Raw genomic sequence first — 6,561 nt, forward strand, 5'->3', positions numbered from 1 at the left:
TCGGTGTTTTTCAACATATAACCTCCAACGCTTGGAAATAACATTTTTTAATTAGTTCTGAGTTTCGAATTTAATTTTATCAAAATCGGACGACTATATCATATAGCTGCCATAGGAACGATCGAAAAATTGGTAGGAAAATAATATGAAACAAATTATAGCTTCGGTGTTTTTTGACATATTATCTTATACTATTGGGAATATAATTTTTTGTGTTTTTAAATTTAATAAATATAGCTGCAAGGGTATATAAGCTTCAGCTTGCCGAAGCAAACTTCCTTTCTTGTTTTGTTTGATATAAATTAATTTGTTGTTTTTAAGTTAGTATACCTGAATACCATTCATATGATAGTATATCTGGCTATTTTGAAAACATTTTTTAACTGAAAAAAAAACTATTAAAAAAACTTTTTTTTTAATTTATTAAACATTAATTAAACATTTTTTGAATTTTTTCCTTAGTGTGGTATGCATTCTTTAGGCAAAGTTCAAGGCCAGTGCAACGTTAATTGTTCTTAAAGTAAGAAAAGTTGACATTTTTGAATCTACACAACTATCAGACGTGGCTGATTAAGACATGCATAAACTAAAACAAGGAAGAACGCTATAGTCGAGTACCTTGGCTATCAGATACCCGTTACTCAGCTAAAGCGACCAAAGGGAAATGGAGATATGCAAGCAGCAAAGCGAGATTGAAATGCCCCACCTACCGGCGGTAGACAGATTTAAGCGTTATGGGCGTTAGAGTGGCAAATTTTTTTTTTTGGATCAATCGATAGGTATTGACGAGACCAATACATTTTAGTAACATTTTTTATCTAGCATGAAAATTGTGGGCGCCACAGGTTTGGGCGGTTTGTGAGCGTTAGAATGAGCGTGGCATATTCGCGTAACAAACTTGCGCTGCGCCCAAGGCTACGGAATCGAAATCTGAAGTCTCAATTCTCTATCCTTGATAGTTCCCGAGATATCCGCTTTCATATTAACGATTTCTTGAAATTTGTTGGCGGTTTGTGGGCGTTAAAGTGAGCGTTAGAGTGGGCGTGGCACTCTGCTGAAACAAACTTGCGCTGCGTAAGAAGCTCAGAAATCTGCATGCCAAATCTCAATAGCCTAGCTCTTATAGTTTCCGAGATCTCAGCGTTCATCCGGACAGACAGACAGACATGGCTAGATCGACTCGGCTAGTGATCCTGATCAAGAATATATATACTTTATGGGGTCGGAAACGGTTCCTTCTGCCTGTTACATACTTTCCGACGAATCTAGTATACCCTTTAACTCTACGAGTAACGGGTATAATAAAAGTTGGTAGTACAGTTTTTTAGCATTCAATTGCATTTAAAATATTGCAATAAGACCCGTTATTAGCATTTAAAAACAAGGAAGGACGCTACAGTCGAGTGCCTCGACTGTCAAATACCCGTTACTCAGCTAAAGGGACCAAAGGGAAATGGAGATATGAAAGCAGCAAAGCGAGATTGAAATGCATTACCTACCGGCGGTAGACAGATTTAAGCGTTGTGGGCGTTAGAGTGGGCGTGGCACTCTGCTGAAACAAACTTGCGCTGTGTAAGAAGCTCAGGAATCTGCACGTTAAATCTCAATAGCCTAGCTCTTATAGTTTCAGAGATCTCAGCGTTCGTCCGGACGGACAGACAGACGGACAAACGGACAGACGGACAGACGGTCAGACGGACAGACGGACATGGCTAGATCGACTCGGCTGGTGATCCTGATCAAGAATATATATACTTTATGGGATCGGAAACGCTTCCTTTTGCCTGTTACATACTTTCCGACGAATCTAGTATACCCTTTTAGTCTACTAGTAACGGGTATGATAAAATCAATCATCGTTCTTCATTCTGTTTTCGCTGGAGCTGTACTACTAAAAGACTGCTGCGTTGGAGCTTTACTACCTTCAGAGACTGCTGCGTTGGACAATAACATACAAAGTAAAACCAACCACCGTTTTTTATTCTCTTCACACTATCCACAGACCCTCACTGTTCTAAAGTAAGCTAATAACTTTACACATAACTAACCTACATACAAAGGCACGTAAAAATGAATACCGAAATAATTGCGTCGTTTAATCTATACTTAAATTGTATAAAAAATATTAAAGATTTCGATGGATCAGATAAAAACTAGCTTCCAGATTTCATAAATCAAATTAATGACTTAATTCCAACCTTTGAAAGTTTTGATGAACAATCAAAAAACCTTTTACTTAATTACATAAAAAACAAATGCATTGGGTTTGTAAGATTCGTTATGCATAGATACGGAGCATTAGATCCTGGAACCAATTAAAAGACATTTTGATAAAACATTTTGGGGAAAAAGAGAGTAGCGATGTATTAATGGATACCCGAAAATTATGTAGGATAGAATCCACAATAGAGCAATATTACGATAAAATTAATGAAATTGCTAGTAGAATACATTATAATAATATTCATTAACACACTCTAACGAGCCTTTTAGTACAGAGGAAGCTAATAGGATTTCACTTAGAATTTTTAGGGACAATCTTCCCGAACCTACTAAAGCAATGATTTTTGTTAGGAATCCGCAGTCATTAGACGACGCATAAAAAATTATTGAAGAAGCTCGCCACCAATATTATACACTCTATAATATCCGAAAACAGTTGTATAATAAAACTCCCTTTAGGACAAACTTCAGTAATGATAATTATAATCGAAATAACCCAATCCAAAATGAATGTCAGAACCAACCACGGGTAGAGGATAACCCTGGCACTTTAAATAGACAACATATTAGAAGATTCGCAAACAATCATAATAATTATTTTAACAGACATATTGCTAATCCAAACACTCACTCTCGAATGTCCTACAATACCATCCAACCGCAACAAATAGATAATTATAACCCCAACAACGATACTTCGCCAGCTCCCATGGATGTAGGCAGCTTAATACAAATTTTCAATTAAAGGACCATCAAGATTACCTTATATAAAAATTGAATCTTCCGTAAGAGACCTGCTATTCATTATCAAATAAAACCACCTCTTAACGAGGTAAAAAGTAGTGGCGAACGCGCCTTTAACAAAAATTTGTGATATCAACAATTGTGACGAAAAATGATATTACATTCGATAAAATAAATAAACTATATTAAATTTATGATTTCGGCCCGCAACAGTAAATATTTATTTACTTACACGTAAATTTTCTGTTGTAGCGTGCCGAATACATAAATTTAATATAGTTTATTTATTTTATCGAATGTAATATCATTTTTCGTCACTTGTGTTGATATCAGAAATTTTTGTTAAGGGTGCGTTCGCCACTACTTTTTACCTCGTTAAGAGGTGTTTTTGTTTAATATCAGAATTTTTTTGCGCAAGAGCTTAAGTACCCCAATACCATGACTAGGAGTCGTCCCCATGAACATTAAACTTTTTAATAACAAGTTTTATCGCTTCAATTACCTATTTTAATAGCACAAGCTTGGAATATCAAGGGCTGTATAGTTTCAGATTCCAAGAGAAACCTGTCGTTTTTTATATTTCCCGCCGAACTAGCGGGTTTTTCCAAAGTGGTAGAACAAATAGATCAAGTTTCCTATTTCGATTAGCTTCATGCAAGTAAAGGACCCTAAAACCATAACAGAAAAATCTAATAAGAATATTTTTCATCAAACTGACTTTTTTCTTGTATATTCCAATATGTATGAAATATTTCGTATACGGAGCTGAGACGAGTTGCACTTTTTATCGCTTAATATCTTCCAATCCGTAATTTTTAGGGCAAAAAGTGTTATAGATCAAAAGTTGAGGAATCTCAAGGGCTATATGATTTGAAATTTAAAAAAGAATCGTTTGACTCAATTTTGAGAAAATAGTCAAAAAGTGGTATTAAAAAATAACTTTTTGTCATAACTCTAAGTCTATTATATTCAGACAACTTTACTATATGAAGGGTATTTAGCAAATAAAATTATCTTTTCAGAGATATCTAGCATGTTCCTGTAGCATTAGTTGTTTAGATACTATAAGCCTTTTAAACCAGGTTGTTTTTTGATGGATTTTCCGCTAAACTAGCGGGTTTTTCAAAAGTCGTAAAACAAACGTTTTGTAATTCAAGCTACTTTATACACCCATAGGGTTCCCAAAACCCTACAACTACCCTTCAGTTCTGCAGTAGGGACGCGGTGTCATGGCTCAAGGCAAAAAGCTTTTTTTGTGCCTAAAACGCTGTGCCGCTGTTGACGTCAGCAGAGCAGACTGCCCACGAAAACGATCGTGCAACAAAGAGAGGCAGATATTCGGATATTTCCCTCTCTTTCTTGTCTTATAATCTGCCTGCACTCCGCGCTCGCAGAGACAAAGCGACTAATTTTCGGCGGAAAAATTTTCGTGGAGCAGCGACATGTGAATGCCCTAATATTTTAGGAGCATTATTGTGTATCGAAAATATAAAACTTATATTGTTTTATAAAATTAAATTATTTGATTATAGTAAAATTAAGTAATTTGGATTTACTTATAATGTTATGTTTACTTATTATACATTTTTATTACAATATATTTTTTTAGTGTAATTATAGAAAATTAGTCCGTTAAAATTGATTTCAATATTTAAAACATTAGTAGTATTAGTATTAACATTTTTATAAAATTCGTATTGTATTTTTTACTGAAGAAGTACAAATTTTATAGTCGGATATATTTCGCCTTAGAAAGGGTATAAGTGCAGTGGCACGCGCCAACAGCGAAGAGAAAACAAAGGAAATCGAGTAAAGGGGTGAGAAGACTTGGTGCATTCTGTTTGAGTGATTGAAAGGGAAGCATGCATTTTAATTGTGCGCAGCAGAGTTACTTTAATCGTTTAGTTAATATAATAAAGTCAGGTAAGTGCTACATAAAGTTTAAGATGCTGTGCATTGATCTTAGTTTAAAGTACGTAAATTTTGAAGGAACTCAATGGGTTCCGTTAGCCGAAAGTGGATGACAAAATGTTTTGTGCCAAAAAAAAGTCCCGCAAAGGGTTTATACACAGCTATATAAGGTAAATATACACTTAAAAAAGTAAAACGCATTTTTTAATCATATACCCATACATTTTTTCAGGAGCGTTGGCTAAGGACTCCAAAGACCCGGACAAATGTTTGAGAAAGGCGACAATAATTAACAATAATTGTCCCCTTATTGAAAATCTGAATAATACGATCTAATTAAAATGAATTAAAATGTTATTAAAAATGTATGTATTTTAAATTCTATATTTTCATAAGTGAAAACTCGTGGAAAAATTCTGATTTTCAAAAGTGATTTCACTTGGGACGTGTTACTTGCAAGTGATTTCACAAGTGAAAACTCATGGAAAAATTCTGATTTTCACAAGTGATTCACTTGGGACGTGTCACCGGCACGTGACAGGCCATACGAAAAATGAGTATAAGGAACAAGTGAAATCCCGTAGGACTTTGAAAAATTTTGATTTGAATTTTCACTTGTGAAAATGCGGACATCCCATACAATTTTCTATATGGAGCGTCACTTGTTCTTCACTTGTGCAAGAGGACATGTCCCACGTGATTCCCAAGGTGATTCACAAGTGAAACTTTTTTTTTGGAACTGAAGGTTAAGATGTGATGCATACATACCCACAAACAAAGGGACAAACATATTCATTTGGGAAGAAGAAGAAAATCTTGTTTTTTGATTTACTTTTGAACGGGACATCGGATTTCAACAAATGAGGTGTCATTCGACGCGTATTCTCAGTAAGAATAAAACTAGCTAAACAGCCGTGGGGCTTTTATCCCCACCGTATCCAGCAGCTCAAATTTTTTACATTTTTACTCTTACACTTTCACCGATTTTTCTTCCAAACAAATCCATATTTCGAAAGTATTGGTAAGCAATCTTCTTACTTTTTGCGATACCTTTCGATTGGTGTATCACTCGTTACGATCGGACCATAACGGCAGATTTTCAATTCTGCGGCTATATATAGTAGTTGTCTTCGCTCGCTCTCTTGCGCGCTTCGCCACTACGTGTACTGCCGTCCACAGTGATTGATACTGGAGCGGATTTCAGTATCATCAATGAAAATGTCTGCCACCCGAAATGGAAAACTATAATCTATGTCCAAGTAAAAGCAATGGGAAACATTATTAAAATACAAAAACTTTCCGTCATTCAAAGAATTTCAAATAAAAAACAAGAAAGGAAGTTAGCTTCGGCAAGCCGAAGCTAATATACCCTTGCAGCTATATTTATTAAATTTAAAAACACAAAAAATGATATTCCCAATAGTATAAGATAATATGTCAAAAAACACCGAAGCTATAATTTGTTTCATATTATTTTCCTACCAATTTTCCGATCGTTCCTATGGCAGCTATATGATATAGTCGTCCGATTTTGATAAAATTAAATTCGAAACTCAGAACTAATTAAAAAATGTTATTTCCAAGCGTTGGAGGTTATATGTTAAAAAACACCGAATCTATAATTTGTTTCCTATTATTTTTCCACCAATTTTCCGATCGTTCCTATATGATATAGTCGTCCGA

This window comes from Drosophila subpulchrella, unplaced genomic scaffold (genome assembly GCF_014743375.2).
Source record: "Drosophila subpulchrella strain 33 F10 #4 breed RU33 unplaced genomic scaffold, RU_Dsub_v1.1 Primary Assembly Seq43, whole genome shotgun sequence".
Lineage (NCBI taxonomy): Eukaryota > Metazoa > Arthropoda > Insecta > Diptera > Drosophilidae > Drosophila > Drosophila subpulchrella.